This window comes from Girardinichthys multiradiatus, chromosome 6, assembly GCF_021462225.1.
Source record: "Girardinichthys multiradiatus isolate DD_20200921_A chromosome 6, DD_fGirMul_XY1, whole genome shotgun sequence".
NCBI lineage: Eukaryota > Metazoa > Chordata > Actinopteri > Cyprinodontiformes > Goodeidae > Girardinichthys > Girardinichthys multiradiatus.
In genome coordinates this window covers 3,156,150-3,170,179 of record NC_061799.1, presented here as the reverse complement: position 1 = coordinate 3,170,179, position 14,030 = coordinate 3,156,150, and the positions used below count along the sequence as shown (strand labels likewise).

General features: G+C 44.0%; 1 protein-coding gene across 10 annotated transcripts in view; it reads right to left on the bottom strand.

The window, feature by feature from the left end:
• tmem68 (transmembrane protein 68) overlaps positions 1–10,171 on the bottom strand; it is a 58,370-nt gene extending 48,199 nt beyond the window's left edge. For 2 of the 10 annotated variants that reach the window (XM_047367883.1, XM_047367882.1), the window contains exon 1: positions 3,958–4,100. The gene's annotated coding sequence lies outside the window, so the exon portion shown is untranslated. Of the gene's footprint in view, positions 1–3,957; positions 4,101–10,094 lie in introns of those variants that run through there. The other 8 variants (XM_047367886.1, XM_047367885.1, XM_047367879.1 and 5 more) reach the window with 6 other exon arrangements.
• Positions 10,172–14,030: the final 3,859 nt, after the last annotated feature.

Sequence of the window (14,030 nt, the reverse complement as noted above, 5' to 3'; positions counted from 1 at the left end):
AATATTTCAGGTCTTTTATTGTCTTAATACGGATGATTTTGGCATACAGCTCATGAAAACCCAAAATTCCTATCTCACAAAATTAGCATATCATTAAAAGGGTCTCTAAACGAGCTATGAACCTAATCATCTGAATCAACGAGTTAACTCTAAACACCTGCAAAAGATTCCTGAGGCCTTTAAAACTCCCAGCCTGGTTCATCACTCAAAACCCCAATCATGGGTAAGACTGCCGACCTGACTGCTGTCCAGAAGGCCACTATTGACACCCTCAAGCAAAAGGGTAAGACACAGAAAGACATTTCTGAACGAATAGGCTGTTCCCAGAGTACTGTATCAAGGCACCTCAGTGGGAAGTCTGTGGGAAGGAAAAAGTGTGGCCGAAAATGCCGCACAACGAGAAGAGGTGACCGGACCCGGAGGAAAATTGTGGAGAAGGGCCGATTCCAGACCTTGGGGGACTTGCGGAAGCAGTGGACTGAGTCTGGAGTAGAAACATCCAGAGCCACCGTGCACAGGTGTGTGCAGGAAATGGACTACAGGTGCCGCATTCCCCAGGTCAAGCCACTTTTGAACCAGAAACAGCGGCAGAAGCGCCTGACCTGGGCTACAGAGAAGCAGCACTGGACTGCATGTCATTCGGAAATCACGGTGCCAGAGTCTGGAGGAAGACTGGGGAGAAGGAAATGCCAAAATGCCAGAAGTCCAATGTCAAGTACCCACAGTCAGTGATGGTCTGGGGTGCTGTGTCAGCTGCTGGTGTTGGTCCACTGTGTTTTATCAAGGGCAGGGTCAATGCAGCTAGCTATCAGGAGATTTTGGAGCACTTCATGCTTCCATCTGCTGAAAAGCTTTATGGAGATGAAGATTTCATTTTTCAGCACGACCTGGCACCTGCTCACAGTGCCAAAACCACTGGTAAATGGTTTACTGACCATGGTATCACTGTGCTCAATTGGCCTGCCAACTCTCCTGACCTGAACCCCATAGATAATCTGTGGAATATTGTGAAGAGAATGTTGAGAGACTCAAGACCCAACACTTTGGATGAGCTAAAGGCCGCTATCGAAGCATCCTGGGCCTCCATAAGACCTCAGCAGTGCCACAGGCTGATTGCCTCCATGCCACGCCGCATTGAAGCAGTCATTTCTGCCAAAGGATTCCCGACCAAGTATTGAGTGCATAACTGTACATGATTATTTGAAGGTTGACGTTTTTTGTATTAAAAACACTTTTATTTTATTGGTCAGATGAAATATGCTAATTTTGTGAGATAGGAATTTTGGGTTTTCATGAGCTGTATGCCAAAATCATCTGTATTAAGACAATAAAAGACCTGAAATATTTCAGTTAGTGTGCAATGAATCTAAAATATATGAATGTTAAATTTTCATCATGACATTATGGAAAATAATGAACTTTATCACAATATGCTAATATTTTGAGAAGGACCTGTATACAGTACAGACCAAAAGTTTGGACACACCTCATTCAAAGAGTTTTTTTTATTTTCATGACTATGAATATTGTAGCTTCACACTGAAGGCATCAAAACTATGAATTAACACATGTGGAATTATATACTGAACAAAAAAGTGTGAAACAACTGAAAATATGTCTTATATTCTAGGTTCTATTCTAGGTACAAAGTAGCCACCTTTTGCTTTTATTACTGCTCCGCACACTCTTGGCATTCTGTTGATGGGCTTCAAGAGGTAGTCACCTGAAATGGTTTTCCAACAGTCTTGAAGGAGTTCCAAGAGATGCTTAGTACTTATTGGCCCTTTTGCCTTCACTCTGCGGTCCAGCTCACCCCAAACCATCTCGATTGGGTTCAGGTCTGGTGACCGTGGAGGCCAGGTCATCTGGCGCAGCACCCCATCACTCTCCTTCTTGGTCAAATAGCCCTTACACAGCCTGGAGGTGTGTTTGGGGTCATTGTCCTGTTGAAAAATAAATGATGGTCCAACTAAACGCAAACCGGATGGAATAGCATGCCGCTGCAAGATGGTGTGGTAGCCATGCTAGTTCAGTATGCCTTTTTGAATAAATCCCCAACAGTGTCACCAGCAGAGCACCCCACACCATCACACCTCCTCCTCCATGCTTCACAGTGGGAACCAGGCATGTGGAGTCCATCCTTTCACCTCTTCTGCACCTCACAAAGACACGGTGGTTAGAACCAAAGATCTCAAACTTGGACTCATCAGACCAAAGCACAGATTTCCAATGGTCTAATGTCCATTCCTTGTGTTTTTTAGCCCAAACAAGTCTCTTCAGCTTCTTGCCTGTCCTCAGCAGTGGTTTCCTAGCAGCTATTTTACCATGACGGCCTGATTCAAACAGTCTCCTCTTAACAGTTATTCTAGAGATGTGTCTGCTGCTAGAACTCTGTGTGGCATTGACCTGTTCTCTAATCTGAGCCGCTGTTAACCTGCGATTTCTGAGGCTGGTGACTCAGATGAACTTATCGTCCGCAGCAGAGGTGACTCTTGGTCTTCCTTTCCTGGGGTGGTCCTCATGTGAGCCAGTTTCTTTGTAGTGCTTGATGGTTTTTGCGACTGCACTTGGGGACACTTTCAAAGTTTTCCAAATTGTTCGGACTGACTGACCTTCATTTCTTAAAGTAATGATGGTCACTCGTTTTTCTTTACTTAGCTGCTTTTTTCTTGCCATAATACAAATTCTAAGTCTAATCAGTAGAACTATCAGCTGTGTACTGTATCCACCTCCTGCACAACACAACTGATGGTCCCAACCCCATTTATAAGGCTTGAAATCCCACTTATTAAACCTGACAGGGCACACCTGTGAAGTGAAAACCATTTCAGGTGACTACCTCTTGAAGCTCATCAACAGAATGCCAAGAGTGTGCATAGCAGTAATCAAAGCAAAAGGTGGCGACTTTGAAGAACCTAGAATATAAGACATATTTTCAGTTATTTCACACTTTTTTGTTCAGTATATAATTCCACATGTGTTAATTCATAGTTTTGATGCCTTCAGTGTGAAGCTACAATATTCATAGTCATGAAAATAAAGAAAACTCTTTGAATGAGAAGTTGTCCAAACTTTTATTCTGTACTGTATATATATATAGTTGTAATTCTATCTTTAAAAACATAGCTGTCGTTTGAATCAACACATCAGAAAAGTTGGCTGTATCATTGACAAACTGATCCATATAACATATATTAATGATACACAGTCATAGTCAATTAATGAGAATATTATTGAAAATTTCATGTATTTCAATAACTCAGTTCAATAAATTTGAATCTGCGTTCAGATAAGGCTCGCTTGTGAGATTAAAAATACCTTTTGAAAATAACAACCTTTAAGAAGGTATTAAACATACTTTACATTAAGCCCAGATTTCTGTATTTTTTTATATGTCTGATTTAATATTCTAATCTTAATGTCATGTTTTCATTAGCTGGAAACAGAAAATCATCGTGATTAAAAGAAGTAAAGGGTTGAAAACATCAGTCTGTGTGGAATTCATCTACATAATGGTTTTCACTTAGTGAACTGAGTTACTGAAATACTTGAAATTTTCAATAATATCATTTATTGGCTATGACTGTATGTTATATGAAAGAACAAATCAATTACTTATCTGTGAAGTAACGATTAATAATTGTTTTTTAAAGCAGCAGTTTTGGATCAATTTGTTATGGACCAGCTTTTCTGATGTACTGATTCAAACGACAGCTATGTTTTCAAAGATGGAACTACAACATGACATCCTCGTTTCATTCATGCATGTGGTTGCATGCAACCTGCGATTTGTGTGGCGGAAGAGAACTCGTTAAAAAAGCCGAACATTTTAAAAGAAAACTGGATGGAGATGGTCTGCTGTTATTAGCAGAGCTGGAAACTGAAAGGTGGCTACATCTTTCAGTGGCTACATCTAACGATCAAAAATAATAACAAAAAAAAATTGTAAAACAATACCTTGATGTTTTATTGTGTTACGCTGTGAAAAGACGGACCAAATGGCCACTGCACTGCAATTATGCGATCATAACCAACATATCGGAAAGTTTACATCCATTTTCCTTCTTCTTCTTCGTATTTATTGGCGGTTGGGAAAAGACGATTTGGTGCATTACCGCCACCAAGTCTTATGGAGTGTGGAGCAGAATATGGATTCGATCCGACCATAGAAATTCGACTAAGACAATAGTGCCTGATAACTTTTACTTTTGAGTTATATCTATGTAAATTAAATAAATCTAGTTTCAATTTAATTTTACACATGTTTTCAATCAATTGTCTTTTTCCTTCCTCATAGCATATAATAACATGCTCTATGGGGTGACCAGATCTCAAAAAACCGATTCAGGGACAAGAAGGATCCAATCATTCTCTTCCTTGCTTGTTAATGTACATTAAATTAGCCCGTTTATAAAAATAAAAAAAATGGTAAAAAACGTGTAAAAGTTTGTCAGAAAAAAAATTAACAAACATTGTTTAAAGTTGAACATTTTTTAGGTTAATCAGAAAGAAAAGAAAAACCTCTTTATAACTATGAAACACAAAACCACATCTAGGTCTACACTTGCAGCCTTGGAGAGGACCTGGGTGAACCATAAAAAAATGCTTAGACTAAAATTTTGCATCACTAAAGGCCATCATTTACCTATACAGCTTACTCTACACAACATGTTGTGTTTGTACTTTCTGCTGGATCTTGTAGCTTCCAAAAGGGCCTTCTCCTTCAGTGCATGGGTGCAGAATCCCTTACAACTATATCCAAAGGTAGTCTTGACTTGAATTTCACACTTAAGCCCAATAGAGCAACAGTTCCCTCGCTTACAGTTCATCCATGTCCAGTTTTCCTCTAATCTGGAGGACTACTCCACTACTGCATAAGTGAGATGGGAGAAGGTGACCCTGCTCTTCAGTGCCAAGCTTGCAACATTCTTTAGTAGTAATTGTCATCTAAAAAGTTATACCACTTTGCCAGGTAGGTAAACACAGTCTTGGATATTTCACACTTAAATGTAGTTGCTTCTTGCTCTGGAAACTGCTGAACGAAAGGACTAGTTGCCTTTCCAAAGAAGGAATCCATCCGTCGTTGCTAGAGCTTTATCTTTCGTGTGAGCATGATCTCATAGAGCTAACAGACAGTCCATCTCCTCTCTCTGAGCCCTGTATGGCATATGGGATAGCTGTAGGTGTCCAGGCCATGGAGCTGAGTACTGGTTTGTTGTGTTGTGTTATGTGCAGTTCTCTCCACAGGGTTTGACAGGCAGAAGCAGCTGCAGAGCTGTTCTGCATCAGCAACAATCAAGGGAGAACCCGATATGCTGTCAGGACCTTGGAGGAGGCATTGGATTGTTTGCTCACCTAGAGTGGTAATCAGGCCAATAGACCCTATGGCTCTTGTTTATGTTCTGAACAAGCCCAAGTCTTATCTGACTGTGCTTCCCTTCCTCAAGGTTGCTGTCAGAAAGATCCAGTCCTGGATTACCCATTGTGGTTCTGCCTTCTGTCTGGTTCGTAAATGCTTAGAGGAATTTACCTCAGTTATATGACCTCCCTGGATTTACTGTACCTACTGGTAGTGTTGCTGCTCGTTTCCACGTCCTGCCTGTCCACCCTCCTACACCACTCAACATCTGGAAGAACTGCTCACAAAGCACAGTGACCTGTCATCCTCAGTTGCCATGGCTTGCTCACTTAATTCTCCACTAGAGGCGACTGTGGCTCAGTAGGAAGAGTAGTTGTCTTGCAATCAGAAGGTTGTGGGTTTGATTCCAGCTTCCTCCTGCCATAGGTTGATGTGCCCCGGGGCAAGGCACTTAACCTGAAGTTGCCTACCGATCTGCGTATTGGTGTATGAATGTGTGAGTGTTAGTGAGTGCAATTGGGTGAATGTGGCTCTAGCATAAAGCGCTTTGAGCGGTCTGTATGACTGGAAAAGTGCTATATAAGTTCAGTCCATTTACCACTACCATGTAAGAGTTCAATTCTATCAGCAACAGTCAGTTATCATCTCCTTTACTCACCGTCCTCTCCCTCCTAGTGCACTGACCCGACAAGTTTTCAATAAACTTGTTCAAACTTTATCCCTGTTTCTGTGATTGTGCCTGCACTAGAGTCCTCTGGTTCTGATAGAATACGACAGAAAAGTCTGACCAACCAGACTCTGCGGCACAATTCCGGTTGGCACTATCTCAACAGGGCATCCTGCTTGGACAACATAACTTTCTCCTTCAGTCTCCAGATCAAAAACAAGCTGCAACCAATCAAGCCCTCTACAGAATACTCCCTCCAGGTGTGCCTGAACAACCAACTTTACCTCTTCCTAGTTCCAATCTGCTTTCTGCCCACTTCACCTATCAAAGTGTTCCCTCTACGACACCCAAACCTTTTTTGGCAGACATAGAGAAATTTGTTTTTTGCTACAGTGCACTCGTTTTTCAACAGTCCAAAAATGTTTTTCCCAGATGATACCAGCCACATCGCTTATATCGTTGGATTGCTCCAGGGACAAGCGTTAAGGTGGACAGAAACTTTGATTGATGAAACAATTATCTATTTATTCTCATTAAAGGAATTCCTCAAACTATTTAATCAAACTTTTTTCCTCAGACACAGCGACGAAGCCCTGGCCCGAAAGTTGTGGAACTTCAGACAAAGCAAACTGTCAATTCTGAAATGACGATAGAATTTTGCACTTGAGCTGCTAAATCTGGATCAAATCAACTGGCTCTTGTGGAGATATATTATGTTTGTGCATCATTATTATTACTATGTTCATAACCAGTGTGGGAAATAAAATGTATAACCTGTGTTAGTATAAGACATTGTGGCCTGCAGAATTGTTATTGCACAAACCTGGCCTTGAGTGTGATGAAGCAGAAAAATACTGAGAACTGAAGGAGTATGTGAAAAGTAGAGACTGACTTACTCCCTGCTTATATCAGTAGATACGGGGTGCAGCTGGTGGACAATGACTGTCTAAATATGGCAAAGCCGGAAAAGTGTGTACGTGACTACATGTGAGAAAAAACTGTAAACAGGGCGCTGCCCATTTTAATGTGTGTTTTAATAAAAGCAATGTGCCCAGTGAGAAGCTTCGAAGTCGTCTTGGTGTGTGTCCTGATCACATGAGAGCTTCCCCTGGTCCAGGTATTTTGAATTGCATACAGTTGTCTCCATGTGATTTATTCTAATGTGTTGTGAATTCCTCCAGGTTACGGTGAATAAACGAACGTGCAGAAGGCCTCTTTAAAGAGGTACTTCAACACTCTTAAAGGGGTTTTCTAAAACCCCCTAAACCAAAATATTAAGGATGAATTGGCCAGCCTGAGGATCTTATAAATTTAGCAATCCGAACTGATAATAGAATCAGAGAAAGACCACGTGAAAAAAGAAACCAAGGAAAAAAATGGGTCTGTAAGCCATCTACCTGTTATGAAGGCATCAGAGACCAGGACTAAACCAACTGTTTATTCTCCTAAGATTGAACCCATGCAACTAGGCCGAACCAGTCTCACTTCAGAAGAAAGAAACAGACGCTTATCTTCTAGACAGTGTCTGTATTGTGGAGACTTGGGGCGTTTTCATCAACACTGTCCTGTGAGGCCAAACGGGAGAGCCCCCCAGTTAAAAAAAAGGGGGTACTGACAGGCACATCTAATCATTCTTATCACCCCCGATTTCATCTCCATTCTCTTATGCCTCGAACAAAACCAGCATCCGGTTCTGGCTCTCATAGATTCTGGTGGTGAGCAAAATTTAATCAATTCCGATTTGGTGAAAGAGCTTAACATGTGACTCTAAAAGCAGGGATATTTCGTCCATACTCCTCTTCTGACGGTGCAGAGTTCTTCTTTTTGGAAAAGAAAGGCGTAACTTTGAGACTTTGCATCGACTTTAGAGGACTGCACTGAATTACTATAAAAAACAAACTTCCACTTCCTCTCCTGGCCTCCCAACTGTCCGAGGAGCTACCTTCTTCACCAAGCTCGACCTACGCAACTCCTACCACCTGGTCCGAATCCGTGAAGGAGACGAGTGGAAGACTGCTTTCAAAACACCGGTAGGCCATTTTGAAAACTTGGTCATGCCCTTTGGTTTAACTAATTGTGCAAAAGACTCCCCCAACACCAGGAAGGAACTACAACAGGTCTTGGGGTTCATTAACTTTTACCGGAGGTTTATTAGAGGCTTCAGTCTTCTCATATCTCCCCTCACAGCACTCACCTCCACCAAGACCACTTTCAGTTGGTCCCTGGAAGCTTTGGTGGAATGGTGGCACTGGTTGGAGGGCACACCACCCATAATGATCTGGCCAGATCATTATGGGTGATCAAAAATCTGGCTTTTCTCCAGTCAGCTAAGTGTCTCAATTCACGTCAGTCCAGATGGTCCCTTTTCTTTTCTTGATTCTGCTTCACCATAACTTACCGGCCTGGATCAAAATATATCAAACCAGACTCTCTCTCCAGACAGTTTGCTTCAGATGAAGAGGATCCCAAACCTGAGTCTTGGGGACCCAGTCTTATCAGGTCTCTCTCATGGTACATTGAGGATCAAGTACAAAAGCAACTGAAGAAGAATTGATCCTGGAGGGGGACCTCCGATTGCCATTATGCCCCCTCTTTTATGAGGTCACAAGTTATTCATTGGGCTCATGCATCCATCTTCTCTGGACATTCTAGTTCTAGTCAAACTATTGCCTCTAAATGGAGGTACTTCTGGTGGCCAATGCTGAACAGAGACGTTGTGGATTACGTGGATGCATGCTTCATCTGTGCCTGGAGCAAAAACTCAACCTCCTGTAGGTTTCCTCCAGCCTTTGTCTATCCCCAGTCGACCCTGGTCTCATATCGCACTAGACTTTGTCACAGGTTTGCCTCCTTCACATCATAAAACAGTCATTCTCACCATTATTAATAGATTCTCCAAAGCATGTCATTTAAACTAATCTGCCTTCCACTGCTGTAACTGCTAAACTGCTGATTAATCACGTTTTCAGGATTCATGGACTCAATGTTGAAATCATCTCTGACCGAGGTCCCCAGTTCATATCCCAGGTATGGGTGGATTTTTGTTCTATTTTGGCACTGTTACGGCCCCCCCTCAAGTTGAAGGAGGGAGAACACACAGGACAACCATAATAAAATGTCAGAGTCTTTGGCCCTGTTCCAATACTCGCACTGCCGTTGATGGGCTCGAGTGCATAGTGTGTCCCAATTCTCCGGAGTGGTCCTTAGCCAGTGTGCCCTCAATCCACACTTCGGCAAAGCCCGCATTTAAGCGGACTTCGCCGAAGTATATTACTCACAATTCACCGCTGCAGATGACGTTCTGAGCAAAAACCAATCATAACCGTTAACGTAATCAGCCATCAAATCTGAATAATAAGAACTGCGTAAACTTTAGACAACAAGCCGACAAATATTTTTTATTACTGGTTTTCAGGCTCAACATTGTAAGAAACCACTGGGTTCAGACTGAGTCGGGGCAGTCAGTAGGCCATAACACAAGAGTCTGGTGTAAAAGCCTCCTTTGCTTCCTGCACTTTCTTCTCCTCAAAACAATTACTTGTTGCAGTTTTAAATAGATTATTTTAGCAGCAAGACTGTGAAAACAGCGCTGGTTCCCACCCTTTTTGATGTTGCAGTTACAGTGCAGAGGTGCAAGTCAATGACGTAACCCCTACTGTCCCAATTCTCCAATTTTGCACGCTTGTAACCTGCACACTTCAACCCCTACATGCACTTGTACAAAGTACACACTTCATAGAGGGGCATAGGGTGTAGTGTGGGTATTGAGACAAGGCCTTTGTAAGTGTGGTATTTTTCTCTTTTCAAAAAACAGACCCCAAAAGTGTTGAACAACCTGTGGGGGGGAAGGGGTGGTTAGGTTGTGCCAAATCAAAGAAATAAATAAAACAAAACAGGGCTTAACTGTCACCTAAACTAAGCCAGAAGAAATAAAGAAAAAGAAAGCTCTGCTATTCAAGACTAACAAAACAAGCCAAAAACATTACATGGGTTGCTCCAACCTACATACCTAGTGTGTATAACAGAAAAAACTAGGTGATGGAAATGTAAAGGGTACCCCAAACTTACCTAGCCCACAAACACCCACCACAAACCTTGAAACAATGCTGGAGTACAAAGCATGTGCCAAATAGCCAGCCAGGTGAAGCCACAACCCCTGCCCTACAGGTGAGCAGTTTATGTAGAGCTGCCTGATCGGCACCCTCAAGCCAATCAAGGCAAATTGGCATCACCCTGCACTCTGAACCTGTGAGAGACAGGAGACACAAGGGGGTGGGGAAGAAACACACACAGTCCAGCAGACATGTAACAGGCACATAGTCTAAACTTCTGGTTTCCACCTCCAGACCAACGGCCAGTATGAGCAGTTGAACCAAGAGACGGAGAACACCTTTAGGTGCCTCTGCAACAATAACCCTCGATCCTGGAGCCATCATCTCATTTGGGCAGAATACGCACATAACTCCCACATCTCTGCAGCTACTGGTATGTCACCATTTGAGTGACCCTTGGGATTTCAACCGTCACTTCTCCCTTCTTCTTTTCCTGAACCTGTTCTCCCATCAGTCCAAGCGCATTTCCCCCATTGCAAGAGAATCTGGAACCAGACAAAAACAGCACTTCAATAATCATCTTTTCACACCAAAAAATATGCTGACCAGAGGAGAAAGCTGGCACCCACTTATTCACCCAGACAGGAAGTTTGGCTTTCAGCCTGAAACTTTCCTCTTCAAGCCTATCCCCAAATACTGGCTCCCAGGTCCCTTGGTCCTTTCCGGATTGAGGAAGTCATCAGTCCTACTTTGGTGGGCCTCAAACGCCCATCTCATCTCCGTGTTCATCCAACTTTCCACGTATCCCAAATCAAACCAGTCCTTGTCAGTCCTTTGTGCCCTTTGACCAGACTCACACCACCTGCCCAGGAAATGGACAGCCATCTGGCCTATGACGTCCGCTGGATCGTGGTCTTCCGTCGGAGAGGTCATGGTCTACAGTGCCTGGTGGATTGGGAGGAATATGGTCCTGAGGATCTCTAGTGGGTCTCCGGACGATTCATTTTGGAACCAGCTCTCATCACGGAATTCCAGGCTGCCTCTCCATCCACTTCTGATCAACCACCAGGAGGGTGATGTCAGGCCACGGAGCTGAGCACAGGTTTGTTTTGTTGGGTGCAGTTCTCATGCTTCTCATGCTCTCTGGGGCTGCCTGGAGCTGGCTCCTTGGGAGAGCATTTTACCCCTCAGTCTCTGCTCACTTCCTCACACTACCACCCATGTAGGGCCTTGGGGCACGTGTGCGTCATTGGAGTGCTGCAAGGTTTTTCCATCTCTGCGGTTCCATGGCAGCCTGTGCCCCAATTTTATTGTACAACTTAGACACTCTCACTTATAACATTTTCATGACATTTACATGTAGGGCCTTGGGGCTGGGCTCAGGGGCATCATGAGGGAGTGTATTTTATTAACCTAACCTCTGGTGCCTGCGTTCACCTCTAATGGTTAAGTTACATGTAGACATTGAGGGACTGGGTGGGGAGTTGGCGTGGCAGACCCTCTTCTCCTCTTGTTTTTCTTTTTTAAATGCACACTACAACAACACGCATTAACACCACATTGAGCAGGTGGAGGTAGGTTTGGGATCTTTTCGCACCCCCGCTCGCAGTTTGCCATCTGGGATCAGAAGCCGGGAGAGGGAGCAGGCCTTCTAGTCGGGATCTGGGCTGGGGTTGGGATTCGGGTCTTGGGGGTTCTCTGGTGCTTGGGCTGGCTTTTTGGCTCTCTCAGGATTGTGAGGGGGTCTTGGCCGGACGGTAAACCCTGCTTGGTGCGGCACGGTGTACCGTGCGAGAGTTTGGGTGGCCAGCATGCTGGGGCACCTCTGGGGTTTGGGTGAAGGGGGGTTGGCAGGGTGCCCGGTCCTTGGCGTACTGTGGTGGCCTTCCTCCAATGCTTCTTTCTGTTTTATCCTGTGGCGGCTCTAGTTGGCATGTTAGTTAGGACCATGTAGACCCCTCTTTTGTACATGGCGCCCTCTCCAGATGAGGATGGGGGTTGTTGGGGGTGGGACGGGGAGGTCGGGGCGTGGACCGGGGTCGCTCAGGTTCGGGCACTAGCCTCGGCTAGCCCAGCCTGGGTTCGAGATGCTTTGGCCGTCTTCCTGTCTCCACCCCCGGCGGGAAGGGGACCACCTCCTGGGTCCGGGGCTGATTGCCCCTATGAGGTGTGTGCCTGTTTTTTGTGCCTTTCCCTGTGCTCTGGGGGGCCTTTTGATGTCTATGGCATGGATCTCCTCCGTATCTGTCCCACCACCCACGGGGGCAGGTCTGTGGCTTCTCACACTCGCTATTGCATAATTTCATGGAGAAACCTTGTATACGCAAGTGCACTCACACTCAGACACGCAGGTGTTTAGATTCAAGTGTTAAAAGATACACAAAAGTTCTATATTGAGCCACGTTTACGACTACATACATCTTGCATTCATAAGTACCATGCACTTTTTGGTAAAAAAGCTGTTAATATGAATGTTTCTCCAGGTGTAGGAGCAAGCAGGGTGTTATCTTCTATTCTCTTCATCCTTCTTTCTTTCCTCAATTCTTTTCTCCTTCTCTCCCCTTTTCCTTTTGCCCCACCTCTCTCTCTTTTGTGCTTCTTATTTTTTTCCTTTTTATTTCTGTCTCAGTGTCCGTTATAATTGAAAATAATCCTAAAATGGTTTCTAATAAAGTTTCTTTTATAAAAATCAAGCAGAGCTTTAAAGCGTTAGCTGTAATGCTCCACTTGTGAAAGTAAATCTGTTTGGCTTTTTCTTGGCACTCAGACAACAATTCTGAGCGCTACTCTGCTAGACAGGACATGGTAAAAAAAGAAAAAGAAGCGGCTGCACAGCTATTTCGCATAAGCAGCAATCAAGGGAGAGCTTCATATGCTGTTAGACCTTGGAGGTGGCGTCAGATTATTTGCTCACCTAGAGTGGTAATCGGACCAACAGACTCTGCTTTGTATCTACCTGTGCTCAGAACATTCTGGTTCTTAACCTGGATGTGTTTCCCCTTCTAAGGTTGTTGTCAGTGAGATCCAGTCATGGATTACCCATTGTGGTTCTGTCTCCTGCATGGTTGATGAATATTTAAATGAATTTACCTCAGCTTAATGACTTCTCTGGATTTCCCAGATCAACCAGCAGATTCGCTGCTCATGCTCCGTGTCCTGCCTGTCCACCCTCAAACACAACTCACCTTCTGGAGGAGCCCGGTCAGACAGCACATTGGCCTGTCAACCTCAGTCTCCATGGCTTGCTCACCTCTTCCCGGAACATTTACATTCACCTCCAAGTAAGAGTTCAGTTCTCTCTACATGATCTACGTAATTCACCTACTCCATTACTTACCGTAATCTCCTCCCCAGTTTGCCGACTTGTTGAGACCAGACTCCTGCTGGATCCTGAATCAGCCAATATTCTCAATAAACTTGTTAAACTTTATCCTGTCTGCATGCCTGCACTAGAGTCTCCTGGTTGTGACCCATTATGACACTGTTCGTGTTTGGACCTTCAATGTCTCCTTGGCTGGTCCAATAACCTTGCTGCAGTTGGTGTAGTCTGACTACATCCTGCTAATGGAAGAGAGCTCGCACCTGGAAAGAAGGCTTGATCCACAGTTGCAGGAAAAACGTCTATAGAGGTCCTCCTCCCTTTTAACAATTTGAGGCAGGGAAGCTCTTCCCAGATTGGTTGAGACCCTCCTTTTGTCATTTTGTGGATGTCCTCTGAAGAAATTGTCAAGGAATCCTGCAGACAATGGCAATTGTTGTGGAAAAGGTTTTTTTTACCAAGACGGAGACCAGTGATTGTCACCCAGAATCAGCTTTATTATAATCTTGCAAGAGAGAAGGGTTTTTTGCAGCATTGGACATGTGCTCAGGATTGCTGCCAAATCATTCTGACTAAACAAAACAAATATTCTCCTTATAACAACTTCAACAGCTTTCAAGGTGACTCCCATAA